At 47.3% G+C, this 19,293-nt stretch overlaps 2 long non-coding RNA genes across 3 annotated transcripts; one reads left to right on the top strand and one right to left on the bottom strand.

The window, feature by feature from the left end:
• The first annotated feature begins 7,243 nt into the window (after nucleotides 1–7,243).
• LOC120675475 lies at nucleotides 7,244–8,535 on the top strand. Its single transcript, XR_005675369.1, has 3 exons — nucleotides 7,244–7,585; nucleotides 7,692–7,815; nucleotides 8,234–8,535. It is a non-coding gene; the product is annotated as an uncharacterized LOC120675475 (long non-coding RNA).
• Nucleotides 8,536–9,284: 749 nt separating this feature from the next.
• On the bottom strand, nucleotides 9,285–10,348 carry LOC120675474. 2 transcript variants are annotated; one of them, XR_005675367.1, is made up of 4 exons: nucleotides 10,181–10,341; nucleotides 10,006–10,082; nucleotides 9,736–9,856; nucleotides 9,330–9,595 (listed from the first exon to the last, which is right to left on the bottom strand). It is a non-coding gene; the product is annotated as an uncharacterized LOC120675474 (long non-coding RNA). The 2 variants fall into 2 exon arrangements; XR_005675368.1 differs by lacking the exon at nucleotides 9,736–9,856 and having other exon boundaries at nucleotides 9,285–9,595; nucleotides 10,181–10,348.
• Between the last annotated feature and the right edge of the window lie 8,945 nt (nucleotides 10,349–19,293).

The following is a 19,293-nucleotide window of genomic DNA, read 5'->3' as shown; positions in this document are numbered from 1 at the left end:
TCAAGCATTTTTCCTCTGAAGATCAAGATTTTAGAAACCTAACAAAATTGGTTTGGCATTTTTCGCATTTTTCTGTGAATTTATATGGATTTTTAAAGTTTCAGCTAAAATAAGAAAATGGAAAACATTTAAAGGGGGGGCTGACAGCCGGGGTCCACCAGTCAGCGACCCGGCCCGCCCCCTTCCTCTGCTTCGCACCCGCACGCGCGGGGAGCGGCCGGGTAGCCCGCGGCGGCGCTCCCCGCCGGCGGGGCTGACCGGCGGCGGCGCGGCGGGGCTGCAGGCGAGGCCCATTGCGGCCGGGGGGTGCGGGGGCGCGCGCGGGCTAGGGCACAGAGGCGTGCATGCGCTAGGGCGGCGGCGCACGCGGGCAGCAGGGGCAGCGCGGTGGTGGTGCGGGCGGCGCGCGGCGTTCCGGCCGCGGCGAAGCTCGGCGGCGGCGGGAGCGGGCGGCAGCGCGGCTAGGGTTACCAGGCGGCCCTAGGGCGCGCGGCAGTGGCAAGGGGCGGCGCCCAGGGAGAGCCGGCGGCATGCGCGGGCGGCGGGCCGCGCGTTCCGCGGCGGCGCGGCCGCGATTCGACGACGGCGGCGCCGATTCGGGTGGGGAAAAGGTCGGGGAGTAGGAGGAGGCCGCGATTGAGCTCACCGTGGGTCGATTTTGGGCGGAGGAGACCTCGGAGAGGGGGCTCGACGAAGAGGGGCGGAGCTCGGCGGGAACGGCGATGGCGAGCGGCGGTCTGAGCTCGGTGCTAGGCCGATTCGGCCGGGGTAGGGCACGACCGCGCTCGTGGAGGGATGGACGAGCTTCGGCGCGAGGTTGCGCAGCTCGGGGCGCGATGAATCGAGGCGGGGTGGCGAGCAGTGGCCGGTGCGACGAGCGACGGTGACTCTGCTCGACCTAGCTCCGCTCGAGCTCGAGGATGGGGATGGAAGGGAGGAGAAACGAGAAACGGCACTGCGACCAGATAAGCTCGCGCAGTGCGGTGTGCGAGGATCGTCGACGGCCGACGCGTGGAGCGGCGCTGACGAACACAGTCGCCGGTATGGCCGGCGAGCGTCACAGTGATGAGGACAGTGAAGACACTGTTTCTTCGTTTAAATGATTTTTGCCCGAGTTTGACCAGTTAAAACTCAAATTTTCATATAGAAACTTGAAATTTGGCCAAAATAAAAGTTGTAGAGGAAGAAAAGATCTACAACTTTCGTTTTGGGCGAAAATTGATTTGGAGCTCGGATCAAGGACAAAAACGAGATCGAACACAGCTAAGTAGATGTTTACTATGCAAACACGATTAGCGTTAACGACGAATTTGAGTCCACGATTAGCGAGTTAACTCAAGATTAACGAGACGATTAACACAGGGGTGTTACACCAGGAGGGGATAAATATGGATGTGGGACCCATGCTCTAGAAATGCTTACATTGTGGCAAAAATTTTGAGTCCTTGAAATGCTAATATAGTGGGACGGAGGGAGTACATGACTTTATGTTTCTAGTCTAGAAACTAAAAACCACAACAAAGCTCATTTTATGAAGTAAAGTAAATATAAGCACTACTCTATAAATGACTGCCCATGAAGATGAATTGAAAAGTTAATTACTGAAATCAACTGTTTTGTTGTACTACAACTTAATCGTGAAGGAAAGACTGAATTTAGCGCATTGTAACACATAATCTCTGCATTCATATAGAAACGGTAAATCTGATTGACGGTGACTACGAGCTGGTTCCCGCGAATCTTGTCACTCCGGAGAGTGCTTCTCTTAATTGTACTAACCTAAATCAAGACCTGGGTCAAGCCCCAGAAGAGCCACAGGCTAGCAGTGTTCTAGAAGGCAAAGCCTCAGTGCATTTAAATTTTATTATTTTTGTTTATTCATTCATGTATATATAAGTGTTGTAATAATTTATTTATTTGCGCATTTAAGTTTTTAGGCGTTGTTTGTAATCGTAGATGCATGTAAGGTTCCGATGTGATGCTCACCCGGTTTATCTCGACTAGTTACATGGCTAATAGGACCGGTAAAAGTCGAGTAGTTTTCTGCTACTCGCGAGATTATAGAAGTTGAAATGCTTTTACATTCTGCAATAATATAAGGACCACGAGCATGGATATGGTACTTGCGATTCTCTGTCTGTGTAGTGACAAAAATATTAAGGTCGCGGTGCGTGGCACATTTCGTTAAGCTTTTGAAAGTACTAGCCACATGCTGAGAAATATGATAATCGGTAAGTTTAAATACTTGATTGGACCGGCGAGTGGGACGACTTATACTCTCTTTGTAGAAGTAGATTTTATTTTTGTTCGGATGTACGAGTGCAGAGTGGTCGGACTCTGTAGTCGGAGAGGGTGCCTCGGATCCACGGACCGGAAAGAAAGAGAAAAAGTTGAGTGGGTAGCGTAGTTTCCCATACGTGTGTGTTAGGTTCCCTTGGCCAGTGTAAGAAACTCGATTCGGAATCTTCCGCCTCTCATGGCATGAAACTGCTTAACAATTTCTGTCACACAGAGTAACAAGTGGAATATATTGATGATTAATCCTGTTGTATAAATTAATATTTTATCTACCATGCATGTTTAGAAGTATGATGCTTACTTATAATGGCTAATCAAACTAGAATTTGAAAGCTAAAATTTGAATATAAAGACTTACTCTTTGTTGCTTTTCAGCAAAATAAACCCAAAGCCTTTTAGAACCGTGCATGTCTAGTTAACGGACTAAGATATATACGATGACGGGTAAGCATTACTGAGTATTAGTATACTCAGCCTTTCTTGTGGCACTGTTTTTCAGGTACTGACTTTGAGGATATGATAGCTGGTTTGACTTGGCCTTGTACACTGCCTCTGGGTTAGTCAGTTGAGTGGGACGGCCGCCTTTCATGGCAATCCACTTCATCAACGTGTATGAGGGGGCGTTTAGTTCTAAAAAAGTTTGCGCAATACCTGTTACATCTAATTTTCGGACATATGAATGGAGTATTAAATGCAGTTGAAAAAAATAAATAATTATATAGTCTAACTGATTCCCTACGTGATGAATCTAAAGACACTAATTAATCCATGATTGGGCATTACTTGTCAAATAACAATGAAATGTGCTACAGTATCCAAATCCAAACTTTTTCACCATCTAAACACCCCCTGAAGCTCCGTGAATTAATTTCATATAACTTTCTAATTCATGTTCTAGAAATATTTTAATTTGTGGTACGTCTTATCCTTATCATCACCGAGGTACGTTGTTCGCTCCACCCTTCTAGTTGCCTGTCAACTACCTATTTGCCGACCTCTCGCCGCTAGTGGTGGTTGGCCACTTAGGAGATGTTTGGTTGAGTTGTGGCCGTGAAGAAAACAACTGTAGATTGTGAGCCGTGAAAAAAGCACCGTGAGCTGTGAAAAAAGCAGCTGTGAGTTGTGAGCTGTTGAAAAGTAGAAAGCCATTTGGTTGAATTGACTGTAACTTTAAAAAAAAGTCTTTTACGTGTATACTATTACAAAAGTTTATGGTTACGCACGTACCATTAAAAAGTTCGGAGATACCTGTGTACCATCGCGCAAACTTCGGAGATACCTATGTACCATCGCGCAAACTTTTTTTATTATGTCATTCTGTCCACTTTCCGTTAAAATTTAACGATTTGTTTGTTATGACAGGTGAGACCCATATATGAAATTGAGCATCTACTCCTGCCTCTCCTTCTGTTGCCCTGCCTCTCCGGTGCGACACAAACATAGCATCCCCCGAGCGCTTTCTTCTCTTCTTCTCCCTGGAACCCTAAGCTCGTTGGCGCCACTGATCGGGGTCTGCAGGGCGCCGCCGCTGCGGGCCGCCGCCGTCGTGGGCACAGAGCAGCTGCCGCGGACGAAGGGCGCCAGCGTGGCCCCTACCGCCGCGTGCGCAGGGCACCGACGCGAAGGGCGCCAGCGCGGGCCGCCGTCGTCGCATGCGCAGGGCACCGACGCGAGTCGGCTCGTGTCCTTTTTTTTTTTTTTTGCCTCATGCGACTAGCAGCAGCATTGCACGGTCTTTTTTTTTTTTGCCTCATGCGCCTAACAGCAGGATGGTCATATGAATTCATGATCATTTTTTTGTCTCTTTTTTTGTTGTCTCATGCGCTTAGCAGCAGCATGGCCACGGTCCTTTTTTTTTGTCTCATGCGCCTAGCAGCAGCATGTTTTTTTTTGTTTGCCTCAAGCGCCTGGCAGCCGCTTGGCACGGATCTCTTTTGTTTCTCGGGTCTGTTCAACCCCACAAGGCAACAGAGGATAAAGTGGTCTTTGTACATTTCCGTTAGTCACCGTTAGGCACTACCATCCAAAATGGTACACATGTGAAAGAAAGTTTACGCGATGATACACAGGTATTTTGAAACTTTTTAATGATATATGCGTAACTATAAATTTTCATAATGGTATACACGTAAAAGACTCTTAAAAAACTGCTTTGCAGACCTTGCATTATAGATGAGCAGAAGGCCCGAGGCCCGGTAGCCCGGCCCAAGCACGGGCGACACGGCACGGCCCAAGCACGGCACGGGCCCGAAGACACCGGGCCCGGGCTAGGCACGGCACGGGTCCCGGGCCGGGCTTGGGCCGCTAGGCAGGCCCGTCGGGTGGCACGGCACGGCCCGCAATTAGTGGAAGGCACGGTAGAGCCCGTTAGCTTATATATAACTATAATTGTATATTTATATATGAACTTATAACTTGTCATTTGTCAATAAGTTAACTTATATATGTAACTTATGTGTTTTTTTAACATTTATGAACTTAATAATATTTGAGAAATAATATTTAGCTTATACGATTCTTTAAACATTTGTGAAATTGATATCTTCATATGTTTATGGGCTATTTGGGCCGGCCCGACACGCCGTTTTGGTCGGGCCATTTGGGCTGGCCCGGCACGAAAATAGGCCCATGGGCCGGGCCTGGGCCGTCGGCCAAGCACGAAGCCCGGGGCAGCCCGGCACGGTGGCACGACGGGCCAAACTTGGCCCGGCACGATTGAGCCGGGCCCGGCCCGGGCCCGAGCCGGGCCGGGCCGGGCGGCCCGTTTGCTCATCTATACCTTGCATGTCATACACAACACTCCAACTCAACTTTCTCCCTCATTCACTGACCAGTGATGTTCTTCCTCCGGTGCGGGGAGCGCGCTTGGGGTGCGCTCCCTCCGGCTCTCGTCCGCGGCGGCGCCCGCCCGCGACGGAGCTCGCCTGTGACGATGCACGCTCGTGCCAGAGGCCTGGAGCTCGCCCGCGGCGGCGCTCGCTTGCACCAAAGCTCGTGCACAGCAGCAGAGTTGCTCGCTCACACCTCGCGGTGGGGGCCATCGGTGTGGGGACGCGGCCGCGCTGGCGGGAAGATGGAGGGAGGAGGTGATGCCGCCGGGAGCGCGACAGGGGACGGTAGCCGTGGCAGGACCTCCAACAGCAAGGAATAGAAGGATCTGGGCGGCGGAGATGGGCCCAGCCAGTAGGTGCCCTGGAGAACACGGCGTTGGGGGCGAGTATCTTGCTCTGGCGGGGAGCATCTCGCGAGGAAGGGAACGATGGGGTCTGTGTGGGGCTCAGATAGGGGGAAATGAATCGATATATTCACTTACCAGTGACAGATGGGTAATATTTTGCAACTTCATCTCACAGCCGCTAAAAGCTGGTTGGGAGGGGCTGTGAAAGTTGCACTACGGGAAATCTGCTTTGGGACAAAGCTGCTGCCTCGTTCAGGGTCCTTTGGTTCAGCTATTGGCTTTTTTTTTTTTGAAAGCCACAGCCAGTTCACAGCTGAACCAAACGGACTCTTAATCTACTCACCTATGACCTCTTCCCTTTGCTGTCCTGATTCCGGAAGCTACATGAATTTTGGAGTTTAATTTGATCTGATTTTGAGGAGAGATGTACCATATTTAAAAAAAATTCTCAAATACGCAGGAGGATTGTGTATCATTGTATTAAAATAGAGAATAGCGTACAGTTTACACAACGCGTCTCGAATCCGTGCGCTGACCCGCATAAGAAGCTAGAAATGCATGAAAGGCCCGGGCCTTGAGGATTTACATAATGGGATTACTCACACAACAAACAACTAAGCTTCTTCTTTGCGAGTTGCTTGTTCAATAATGCTACTGTGATGTCACGTTTCAGCACAAATTCAATCTACTCCCTCTGTCCCATAATAATTGCACGTTTGCGATTTGAAATTCTTCCAACAATAAAGGGTCGACTTGCACAAAGTTTCATGCACAACAGCAGACTGCAGTACACGGTGCACTACCGAGGCTTCTAGACTTGCATTAAACAAAGAAAAAAACCCAACTTAAATAAATTGACGGAAGCCTGGGATGGTCTTGTCCACTCATTCCCTTCTATCCTTTCCCTGCACAGTAACAACGACGCTACTATCCACAAACTCATACTAGTCGATACCAATGCTGCTCCCCTACGCATGCATGGCGTTTGAATTTTATAGGGGCATTTTCGTAATTTTACCTGCATCATTGGTTTCCGTGCCCCATCCGAGAAATGCAAATATAATGGGACGAGGGAGTACTGGATTCGATGATGATAATGAATGTTGGGAAAAAAAAGACTCGAGGTTCGAAGATCCCATCAGAAATAAAGGGGAAGAAAGGGAGGAGCTCTTGGAAGGAAATATGGAAACACCCTTGCTGAAAAACCAGTGATCATAATTCATACAAGGATCTGCAGTCAGATTAACGAAGAATGTGAACGCAGATCACACAGAAACAGGGCTAATCGGCGAATCCACTCCAAAACCCAGATCTTATCCAAAGGAGAAGCGGAACTGCGATGCAAGCGAAAACCGAATCGCGCATCCCCGAGAAGAGAGACCCGATTGTACCTGCTCCGTGTGCGCGCATCCATGCGTGCCGCTACCTCGTGGCTCGTGCGCATGCACGAATGCACCGCCCGCACGATCCGTGGATTGGTCAGGGTCTCAGGGAGGAGGACGAGAGTACGAGACGCGTGCGCACTCAACTTTCCCCGTCCCCGGCACGAATTTCCGCCTCCGATCTCCATCCGAGGGCTTGCAGCCCGCGGTAACGGAGACGGGGAAGACTAGTCGAGAGGATAAGAGCAACTCCAGTGGGATTTTTAAAATTAGGTGAGCAAATATCTATTTAGAAATTTATTTTTAAATTTTACTTACTCACCTATGGACCTCCACCCTAATAGACTGGCTAAATTAGGCTTCCATTTTTTTACTGACATCTCGGCCCCACCCGTCATTCCCTCAGCACCCCACCCACCTCTTCCACTCGCTCCTACCCTACCCCGCGCCGCCGGCGCCTGCCACCCCACCGCCGCCCGCTCGTCGTCCGGTCGCCGCCGCCCTCTTGGCGTCTGCCCGCCGCCTTCCGCGCCTCCCTTCGTCGCCCGGCACCACCTCCGGCGCCCTCTTATCCCTCGTGGAGACGGCGCCCTTGGCCCTGACCGCCGCGGCCGCCGCCTTGGCCTGCAGCTCGAGTTCCACGGCAGATGACTGACTGGGCTACCTACCACGACTGCAAGCCGATTGCTTTGTTGGTTTGAAGCGAAGACCATTGCTGGAAGAGTTGGTTCGCGACTGAACTCGGCTGCTGCTCTGTTCCCTCTGAATCTCTAGCTAATTGCTATTGCTTTGTTTCAATTCCCCTGATTGGTGTGCTCTCGATCGGCTTGCAGCTACTTTGGCAATCGGCATGGTCACATGAGCAAAGCATGACCATGGTCCCAAATCATTTTGCTCAAGAATTGATATGGAGATACTGACACGCCGGCAAGAATGAATTTGTTTCGAACTCACAAGGTATCATCTGGATTCAGGATTTTAGGATTTCTTTGCTATGCCAATCTGCACTGCTATTTGCTAATTGCTACAGCCAGACTTTAATCAAGCACATATAGACCTAGCTAGCTAGCAAGATCCTCCTAGCCTGTTCTTAGTAGCAATGAAATAGATTAAGTGGTTCTTTTCTTATGCTCCTCCGGAATGGACTGCACATGTTCTTGCTAGTTTTTTCAAAAAAAACGTATTCTAGCTAGAGCAGATGGTGGTTGTACAAGTTGTTCATCTCTTTCAGCCTGTCAAGCTATCAGGCCTTTTCCTATAGGAAGACAGGAGCCAAGTTTTTATGGAAAATGTCTGATATCACTGTCTCTTTCCAATAATTCCAGTTCTGACTTCTGTATTAGCCTAATACATTTCCTCGTTTTCTTATCTGTAGGCTTGAGCCAATTCTGACTTCTTGACTTTGGTGAGCCTGAGAAAAAGGAATAGCTGAATCTGATGGAAGTAACAAAATAGGCAGTCTTACTAGCAGAAGAAGAAATGTTGTAAACACCTTTCAGTAGTGAGCACAATTCTGTCATTTGGAGTACTATCTTTGTACTGTCACATTTTGTTGGGGATTAAATTCAGTATATTTGATTTTTCTTTATTCACTTCTGTACTTGATGCCAGTTGTATGACAGTCACTGTGGTTAATATAAACTTGTGAAACTATTTTACAATAGCATTTCTACCTTACACAAGGTGTACAGAGTTCCACTCTGGTTGGGGGGGGGGGGGTGATCATGCTTACAGCAGAGCAGAGTTCAGTTGCTGTCATGAGAGACCTCTTACCACTCACTTTGGCATCCCTGAAATAAGATTTCAGAAATAGCAGAATTGTTCTACCTGGTCACTAGCAGAATTCAGCATTTTCACTAGCATGTTCATTGTTGCCCAGGATTTTGTTTCAGTTGCCTGCTCCTTCACAGGCAGGTTCAGGTAGAGGTCGAGTATTCATTCAGATCTCTAGTTGCACAGTAGTTTCTCTTGCTGAAATTCAGATAACCAAGTAACCAAACAACAGGCTGTCACAGTTCAGGTTACAAATAGGTTCAGTATTTAGTCGCAGTTCGGGTTTTACCTATATTTGTCCATTCCTATTTTGTACACAGTTCAGGTTCAGTATTTACAAACAATAGTACTGTCACATGGATCATTGAGGCTGATAACACCTGTACTTATTTCTGAACATTCAGCTTACAAATGAAGCTTATTTCTGAACATTCAGCTTACAAATGAAGCTTATTTCTGAACATTTAGCAACAGTAGAGTACCTGTGATAGTTCTGATTTTTAATTTTTGGCAAATGAATATGCTTGAAGAGTATGTGACTCAATGGCTCTCCAGGTTCAGATGGATGTGGCTCGCCTGGAGGCACATAAATTCTACAATAGTTCTCATATGCAGCAGTATTCTTCATGAGAACACACCCAAATGCAAGGCCATGTCCAATAACCACAGCATCATAATTTCCAGCATAATCATAGTTATTTTGACAGTGAAGAAACAGTATTTCATACACCTAAAATATAGTAGTACCACACATCCAGCATACAAAAGTATTTCGTTCAGCTTACAAACATTCCAGCATTCAGAATCTGAACAAAATCCATAAAATCTCTGAACATTCAGCTTACAACAATAGTACTGAACTAATTCGCAAAATCTCTGAAATGTTTCAGCCACATGGAGATACTCATCACAGGTCACGAGCCATCAGGTCCTTGATGGCCCTCCGAGCCAGGGAGCCATTGATCTGCAAGTCAAGGGCAAAATAATTTAAATTATGAAATGACAAGTTATTGCAAAACACATTGTCATGGTCATACAAAATGACAGCAGAAGAGGACCTATGATCACAAGGCTGTAGAATACACACTAGATAGAAGGCAGTACCTATGATAACCCAAACAAACCGACATCACTCTACTATGAACTTCCACGAACATCCCAGCCAGATTACAGCAGTTGCCAATCCAAAGCCTGAACTAACACAGCAATCTCCATTTACGGGGAGCTGGGAAACAAACACCAAGTCTCCTCAGTAACAACATCATGAGTATGCACACACAAGCAACTTTCCTCAAACCGAAGCACAAGACCCCCAACCCCAGCATGTAACATCTAGAAGCTTCTAGAACGGATGCAGATCGAGAGCACACTTACTTAGCTTGGACTTTACCCTTGGGGAGGACGGTGGGGTCTGTGGCCTATTTGATCCGCCATGCCCCGTTGATCTCAATCTGCACGAGAAGTTAGCACAAGAATAACTCCAACTGAACTCACAAGGATAATCAAATCTATCGAGCAGGACGCAGGAAATAATCTGACAAAACTTCACCGCGGAGCAAGAGGCACAGAAGCGGAGCGGAGCAAGAAACAGGCGCCGGCGGCTCCGGCGGCAGATCCGGGGAGGAGGAGGACCGGAGGCGGGCGGGCCGGCGGCAGCAGCTAGGGTGGCCGGCGGCAGCAGCTAGGGTGGCCGGCGGCGCGGCGTCGGCAGGGGAGGGGCGGGGGCGGCGGCGGCCGGCGGCGTGGCGTCGGCGGGGGCGGCGGCGGCTTGCGGGACGGGGGCGCTCGCCCTGGCGTGCGCCGGATCGGGCACAGCTTTGTGAAAATGGAAAAAAAAAAGAAATTGGTGGGGCCCACAGTTGGCGGTACAAATCTACCGTACCCGATACTGTGCGAATTACATATCCGTTACGTATCGGATACCGATACGCGGCGGATACGCGACGGATATGTATCGGAGAAGTATCCATAAAAAAATAAATGAAATATAAATCGGATTTTTATTTGGGTATGTATCGGATACTCCGTGGAACGTATCGCGGAGAGAGAGCAGAGGATCTGCTTCCGATCGACCGATCTAGAGAAAGGAAAGGTTATATGGACTGTTTAATGGTCTCTTGGGCTAGACTTTCTTAGTTTCTTCTTCTTTTCTTTTTTATTTTCCTTTTCCTACCATTAATATACATTAATATTTATTTTATAAAAAAATACTAAAACATATCCGCGTATCGGGTTTTTTTGAGAAAATAACGTATCCCCGTATCCGTATCCGTATCGGTCCGATACTGATATGCGTATCTGTATCCGTGCTGCATAGGTCCAAATAGAGGGCCACCAAATTGGGGGAGTGGAGGAAAAAATTTGGAAGGGCTACCAAAATGGCAGCCCATTTGCTCCCTCTGTTGGAGATCAAATTTTTGCTCCCACCGAGTAAATATGGAGATATAAGTCCATTTAGTCACCCTGCTGGAGTTGGTTAAGAACGGATTAGGTCACGGAGAGCAAACTGCAAACGGGTTGTTATAAAAAAAACTGCAAACGGGTTGTATTAAAAAAACTGCAAATGGGTATAGGAATGTTCTTTCCGTCGGTTGTACACGCAGTCATGGACTTTCTAGAATGTTCTGGAAGTTTCATGAATGTTCTTCCGTCGGTTGTAGAGACTGGAGTGTGCAATGCAAAACGCAAGAATTGCACGAGCGGGACTGCTTGCGAGCCTGCACAACTGTAGCGATTGACCGTACTCCCCACTCTCTAGCCAACTGGTGCTGACAGTGAGAGGTGTCGCTGTGTATAATCACTTAGGTTTGGAGTCCCTCTCACTTGAATTTGGATGTATATTATTTCTTCTTAACAAAAAAACACATAGTAAGCATAAAACACACACATAGTAGCTAATTAATTAAGGTTGGGTCTCGTTTTCTTTTATCTGCCGGGGCATGCGTGTAAGGGACGGGATGGGGTTGTTCTGTGGTGTCCTGGAGAACAGTGAAATCTGGTAAGTTCCATATGAAATTGTCATGAAATGGGCCTCTTCTCTGTTGGGCTTTGCCTTTGGGCCGTTGTAGGCAGGAGTCCGGGTGATGAACGTTTAGTTGTAACAGGTGCCGGTGAAACTATATTAACCGCCGCCTGGCTCTGAGATGTGCATCGAGTTGTATCAGAAACCTTCATTCCTGAATAAGAACAGACCTCGTCTCGCGGAATCCAGCCGCGTTCCTCCATTCCTACTCTATTTTGCTATCCTTTTCCCAGTCTAATTCTCCTCAGCATATCAAGACCACAACAATTGGTATTCAGAGCCTTCCTACCCAATTTTTTCCCCCAAATCCCTGTGTTCTTCGTTCTGGCGCCGCGGAAACCAACTCGATTTGAGTCCCAAATGGCGGATTCGGTGGAGGCGTTGTCGCAGAAGTTCGAAGCCTTCGATGATGTCATGCAGAAGATTCTGGACAAGGTCACGGGCTTGGAGGTGTGGAAGACGAGCGCGGACGCCTCCATGTCCACCTGCTCTCCAAGGCCGACGACACCGCCACGCGCCTCCAGCGACTCGAGGTCGTCCCCGTCCCACCGCCGGTGCCAATTCGCCAACCTCCGCCTCCTCCACCACCGTCGGCGGGGGTCAATCCCTTCGACCTCAACTTGGCTCCGGATCCAGCGGCGCGCCCATCTGCGTCGGCTGAGGAGCGGCCCAGCGGGCACCGCGCAGCACAGCAACACCGGGTTTATGGCGGTGGGATCCTTGGATCTCATCTGCCACGCCCGGTCACGGGTATGAACAACTCCCACCCTCCTCATCAATTGGATTTCATGTCTGAGAGTGATTCGCGCTCGGTTCGCTCTGGTCCCAAACCCAAACTCGAGTTTCCCAAGTTTAATGGTCACAACCCTATGCTCTGGAAAGATCGCTGCGAGCTTTATTTTGAGGTTTATGGGGTTAGCGAGGCCTTGAAACCACGATTCGCCGCCCTTAATTTTGAGGACTCTCCGGCTGCGTGGCTTCAGACAGTTGAGTTGCGTGGGCGGATCAATTCCTGGGAAGAGTTGCATACGGCTGTTTGTGAGCGTTTTGATTGCGATCAATATCAGCACCATTTACGTCAGTTAGATAATCTGCGTCAGTCAGGATCCGTCGCGGAGTATCATGCTAAATTCGAGCAACTTGTGCATTCCACCCTGCTATACAATGATTCTTATGATGACGTCTATTTGGTTACTCGTTTTTTGGGCGGCTTAAAAGAAGAAATCCGTGCCCCTATTGCTTTGCATCGCCCCAAAAATGTCGATACTGCTAGCGCCTTGGCTTTGTTGCAGGAAGAGGAGCTTGAGTTCTGCAAGAACCATGTGGGTGCGCGGTCTGACAACAGAGCGCCAAATCGGTCAGGCAGTAAGGTTTTCACTGCTGTGAACCATGGCAAGTCGATGCATAAGAAAGATGATATGAAGAAGTCTGAACAATCTGGTGCTGATTCTAAAATGCAAGCTCTATTGGCACATCGAAAAGCTAATGGTCTTTGTTTTACCTGCGGTGAAAAGTGGACAGGCAAATCTCACAAATGTCCTGAGCACATTCCCCTCCATGTGGTCCAAGAATTGGTGAGCTCTATTCAGTCAGAACCATCATCAGCAGACAATGATTCTGACTCTGAAGATGACTTTATCGAGGATTGTGTTATGGCTCTTCCACTTGTTCCTGCTCAACAAGCTCCTGATAGACCAGCCAAGCGAAAGACAATGAGATTCAGAGGTATAATTGAGCAGCAAGACGTTCTCATTCTTCTTGATTCTGGTAGTGCTTACACTTTTATCAATGAGGAATTGGCTTCCCAGTTTCAGCACAAATTGCAACCATGTGAGCCTTTACAGTTTACTACTGCTGATGGTACTCCCATGTTATCTGACAAGTGTATCCCACAGTTTTCATGGGTCATTCAGGGCCACTTGTTTGCATATACTGTCAGAGTGTTAGCACTTAAGTGTTTTGACATGATCATTGGAGCTGATTGGTTAGAAGATCATAGTCCCACTTGGATTCACTGGCAGAAGAAGCAAATGAGATTTCCTGTCAATGGTAAGAGAGTTCTTCTCAAAGGTGTAACTGATGATCTTAGTTCCTGCAAAAAGATTTCTGTACCCAAGTTAAAAGGGTTGTTAAGAAGGAAAGCCATTCTGCATGTGGTGGAATTTAGAAGACTGTTGTCCAGTGCCAATATTGCCCCAGTGCATTCTATCCTGGAACCAACACCTGCTCCTACATCCCTAGAGAACATCCCTCCTCAGATTCAATAGTTACTCAACAAGTACACACATCTATTTCAAGAACTTTCAGATCTTCCTCCTGTCAGAGTGGATGATCACCATATATCTCTAGTTCCTGGTGCTCAACCAATCAACATAAGACCTTACAGGTATTCTCCACAACAACAAAATGAGATAGAGAAGCAAATCAAGGAAATGTTGCACCTGTGTTAACCGTCCCTAATTTCTCTAAGCAGTTTGTGATTGAGACTGATGCTAGTGACTGTGGTATGGGTGCTGTTCTTATGCAAGACAATCACCCTATATCTTATCTCAGTAAAGCTTTGTGTGATAAGAATAAAGGTTTATCTACCTATGAAAAAGAATGCATGGCAGTTTTGCTAGCTGTTGACAAGTGGAGACCATATTTGCAAGGACAGGAATTCCTCATCAGAACAAACCATCGTAGTCTGCTGTTTTTGACTGAGCAACGGGCTGCTACTAAGCTCCAGCAGAAGGCCCTGCTTAAGCTCATGGATTTGAACTTCAAGATTCAATATAAAAAAGGTTCCACTAATGTTGCAGCAGATGCCTTGTCGAGATGTGTGGTTGATACAGATAAGCATCTGATGAGTCTTTCTTCTTGTACACCATCTTGGTTGGAAAAGCTTCAGGAGGGTTACCAAGATGACCCTGTCACTAAACAACTTCTGACTGAACTCAGTTTGAATGCTTCCTCCAACTCTGATTATAGTCTGTCTCAGGGCATTATTAGATACAAAGGCAGAATTTGGGTTGGTCAGAACCTATTGGCTCAGAATCACATTTTATAGGCATTGCATGCTAGTGGTATTGGGGGGCATTCAGGAATTCAAGCTACTTATCATCGGGTGAAGTCTCTTTTTGCTTGGCCTAAATTGAAACACTCTGTCCAACAGTATGTGCAATCTTGTGAGGTCTGTCAGCAAGCTAAGGTCGAGCATGTTAAGAGCCCTGGGCTCCTTCAGCCATTGGCTGTTCCAGACAGAGCTTGGAAAGTGGTAAGCTTGGACTTTATTGAGGGTCTGCCCAAATCTAAGGGCAAAGACACTATTCTGGTGATCATTGATAAATTTTCAAAGTATGCTCACTTCCTGCCCTTAACTCATCCATTTACTGCACTATCAGTGGCTCAACTCTATTTCAGTCAAGTGTATAAGTTGCATGGCCTTCCAGAAGCTATTATTTCAGATCGAGATAGGATATTCACTAGTGCTTTGTGGCAAGAGCTGTTTAGGCTATCTGACACACAACTCCTCATGAGTTCATCCTATCATCCTCAAACGGATGGTCAAACTGAGCGTCTTAATCAGTGTTTAGAAGCTTTTCTCTGGTGTTCTGTCCATTCCTGTCCCTCTCAATGGCACAAGTGGATACCTTTGGCAGAATATTGGTACAACACTACTTATCATACTGCTCTTGGGCTGACACCTTTTGAGGTGCTCTATGGTCACCCACCAAGGCATTTGGGAGTACTGAATCCACAAGATTGTGCACTTCCTGATCTAGCAACTTGGATGACTGATCAGAATTTGCTGTCTCATCTCATTCAACAACAGTTAAATCATGCCCAACAACGCATGAAAGCACAGGCTGACTCTCACCGGTCAGAAAGGGAATTCAGTGTTGGTGACTTTGTGTATCTGAAGCTCCAACCTCACATTCAGACCTCAGTGGCTACTCGGTGCAATAATAAACTGTCATTCTGTTTCTTTGGCCCCTTCAAGATCCTCCAGCGTGTGGGCGCGGTGGCATACAAGCTGGATCTTCCAGCAACTGCTCACATTCATCCGGTGGTGCATGTGTCTTTGCTCAAACGTCATGTCCCAGCATCAGTTCAAGTAAGTTCTGACCTCTCGACGGTTGCTACTGACCCTGAAGAACCAGCACAACCTGTGATGGTGTTACAGCGCTCCTTCAAGACCATCGGAGCATTTGTCAAACCTCGTATTCTTGTGCAATGGGACTCTCATCATGAAAACCTGGGAAGATGAGCTGGATTTGCGTCGTCGTTTTCCTTCGTCACCGGCTTAGGGACAAGCCGCTTAAAAGGGGAGGGCATTGTCATGAAATGGGCCTCTTCTCTGTTGGGCTTTGCCTTTGGGCCGTTGTAGGCAGGAGTCCGGGGCGGTTTTTTTATTTTTATATTTTTATATTTTCATTTTTTATAAAAATATATTTTCGATTTGGAAATTTACAGGAATATACCCCGGCTGCCGGGCGGCCGGAACCTAGCCGCCCAGCAGCGGAGCGGCAGGGGCTTTTGTGAAAAAAATTTCATGGAAAAAATTGCGCAGAGGTCCCTGGGGGGCCGGTCGCGCGGCAGCGGGGCGGCCGGCCCTGGCCGCCTGGCTGCAGGGCGACCGGATCTCCCACTATAAGGGTTGGCCGGTCCCCCCACCCCTCATTTGCATCACTAAAATTCCAGAAACCAAGAAAAAAGAGGGAGGGACAGAGGCGAAGTCCTGCCGGATTTTCGAGCCAGCGACTGCAGGTAACCAAAATTCTTCTACGCTTTACTAATAGATTATGTTGTAATTATTTTTGTTGAAACAGTAGATTAGCAATCAATTTAATATTATGATTTTGTGTCTAGATATGTCGAGCAAGCTTCGTTTTCAAGTTGATTATGGTGACGGATATATTTCTCATGATGCGTATGGAGTAGATCTATCAGCTTTTCAACGAATAGAGTGCGGAATAGATAAACCCTTAGGCAGGAGTTTTGGTTCCATACGCAAATGGCTTCACGAGATATTCAATGTGAATTCAAAGAGTCATTTCCTAACCGTTCAGACTGTGACGAATTGGGGAACTGAAGGGGATTTCTGGGAGTTGATGCTTATAGCAAACACCGAAGAATGGCGGACTTACATGCAAGCAGCTCTTGACCACGGGTGGCCTCTTGTAATGCTAATTCAGATTCACCAGAAGGCAGCCCATTTCGGTGAAGGGTCAACAAGTATATCATCCCATATGAACCAAGCAGTGGAACAAGAAAATAAAGATCAGAACATGCATGTCACATAACCTGAGCCGCAAGGTATGGCTGATCAGGTAGGAGAAAAAGAAGATCAGAACATGCATGTCATTCAACCTGAGCCGCAAGGTTTAGCTGATGAGGGGGAGCGGATACCTGGAATAGTGGAAGCTGTACAGAATGAAGACCAAGAGGCTCGAATGATGGAAGAATGTGGGGACTCATCAGACGATGAGGACTACCCGTTGATAGGTGAATGGCGAGACAAGGGTTTTGGAAGTCTAGTGATATAGGATATTAGGAGTAATGAGTACGAATACAGAGAGAATGAGGTTGTGCAGGGGGCAAAGTATCCTAGCATTGAAGCTGTGAAAGATGCTGTGAAGCTTTGGGCTATATCGTTGAGGAAGGAATTCAGAGTTGTGAAGTCTAGCAACAAAGAATATGAGGTGAAGTGTGTCAATGACGACTGTACATGGCGAGTACATGCCTACAAGGACAAGTACAAGACACACTGGGAGTGTTCAATTGTTACACCACATATATATAGATTAACTGCTGTTGCGCAAACTCACCGTAACATCACATCCACTTTCGTGGCCAAGAAGATGTATCGGGTGATTCTAGACAAAATTGATTATGAGCCAAAATTGATAATTAGGGACATCGACGACCGTTTTCAATACAAAATCAGTTATGCAATGGCTTGACGGGCAAAACAAAAGGTGTTTGAGATGAGATTCGGCATATATGAGGCATCATATGATAACCTGCCTCACATGCTGTCAACAATTGTACAGAGAAATCCTGGAAGCGCGGCTGATACCTACATTGTACCGAGTTTAGATGGGGGACCTGGGTTTCTGCTTCGTGCTTTCTTCTGCCTTGGTGCATGTGTGAGGGCATTTATGTATTGTCTTTCTGTTCTATATATTGACGGTTACAACATAATCTACTGTTTCAACAAAAATAATCTACTGTTTCAACAAAAATAATTACAACATAATCTATTTGTAAAGCGTAGAAGAATTTTGGTTACCTGCTGTCACCGGCTCGAAAATCCGGTAGGGTTTCGCCGCTCTCCCTCCCTCCCTCTTTTTTCTTGGTTTCTGGAATTTTAGTGATGCAAATGTGGGGTGGGGGGACCAGCCAACCCTTATATATGGGTGGGAGAGCCGGTCGCCCAGCAGCCGGGCGGCCGGGGGGGGGGGGCTGCCCCACTGCCGGGCGACCGGCCCCAGGGACCTCCGCGCAATTTTTTGAGCAAAAGGTTTTGCACAAAAGCCCCTGCCGCCCCGCTGCTGGGCGGCCAGGTCCCGGCCGCCCCCCCTGCTGGGCGGCCCGGTCCCGGCCGCCCGGCAGCGGGGCGGCCGGGGTATATTCTTGTAAATTTCAAAATCCAAAATATATTTTTATAAAAAATGAAAATATAAAATATAAAAATAAAAAAACCGCGGAGTCCGGGTGTTGAACGTTTAGTTGTAACAGGTGTCGGTGAAACTATATTAACCGTTGCCTGGCTCTGAGATGTTCATCGAGTTGTATCAGAAACCTTCATTCCTGAATAAGAACAGACCTCGTCTCGCGGAATCCAGCCGCGTTCCTCCATTCCTACTCTATTTTGCTATTCTTTTCTCAGTCTAATTCTCCTCAGCATATCAAGACCACAACAGAAATGAACATTATTCAGAGTTAATTAAGGTGGGATTACATAACAACTTTTTGGAGGTGACACAAATGTCTCTTTTTTTTAGTCACATCAATGGCTCTTTTTTTCCTTTTTTCTGGTCAGCCCCTGCGTAGTGGGTGGCCAAGGCCCAAGTGGGATTTACTTGACAGCTACGTAGCGTAGCATGTGGCCAAGGCCCAGCTACCAAGTCATGAGGCCCATCACCCGTAGCATTTCCGTACAAATTCTTGCCGAGTGTGAAGTTTGGCTTTCTGAAGCAGAGGAATAGCAAAGGTGGAATAGTTTTGAGCCGGTGCTACTGCGGTTGAGCAAGTGCCGGGCGAAACACTCTCGCACGCAGACATCTTGAATAGCAGAAGAATTCCTTACATTTCTGAAATTAGTTGAGCTGACAAAAAGTTCGATCCGAAGTGTTTTGAATTTCGGTGAGTTTTGTTCGGTAAAAAAAACACACACAATTGGGGGGGGATCTAATGGTCACAAAATGATTATGACATTGCAAAATTTTAAAGAATTATTTTTTTCACTGCTAAACGGTTGGAGTTTTCTTAGAAAAGAACTAAGCGAATTTAATTAAGTCACACTTCATATACGGGAAATTTGTCATGCGTTTCTCGACACATAGGTACTGCAATTAGTAGCACAAAATCAGCAGGCCCTGCCAGTAATTTGTCTAGAAGTCAAACGGGAAGAGACTATTTAGATGTTACTCCTC

The sequence above is a fragment of the Panicum virgatum genome, chromosome 5N (genome assembly GCF_016808335.1).
Source record: "Panicum virgatum strain AP13 chromosome 5N, P.virgatum_v5, whole genome shotgun sequence".
NCBI lineage: Eukaryota > Viridiplantae > Streptophyta > Magnoliopsida > Poales > Poaceae > Panicum > Panicum virgatum.
This window is presented reverse-complemented; position numbering and strand designations above follow the sequence as displayed.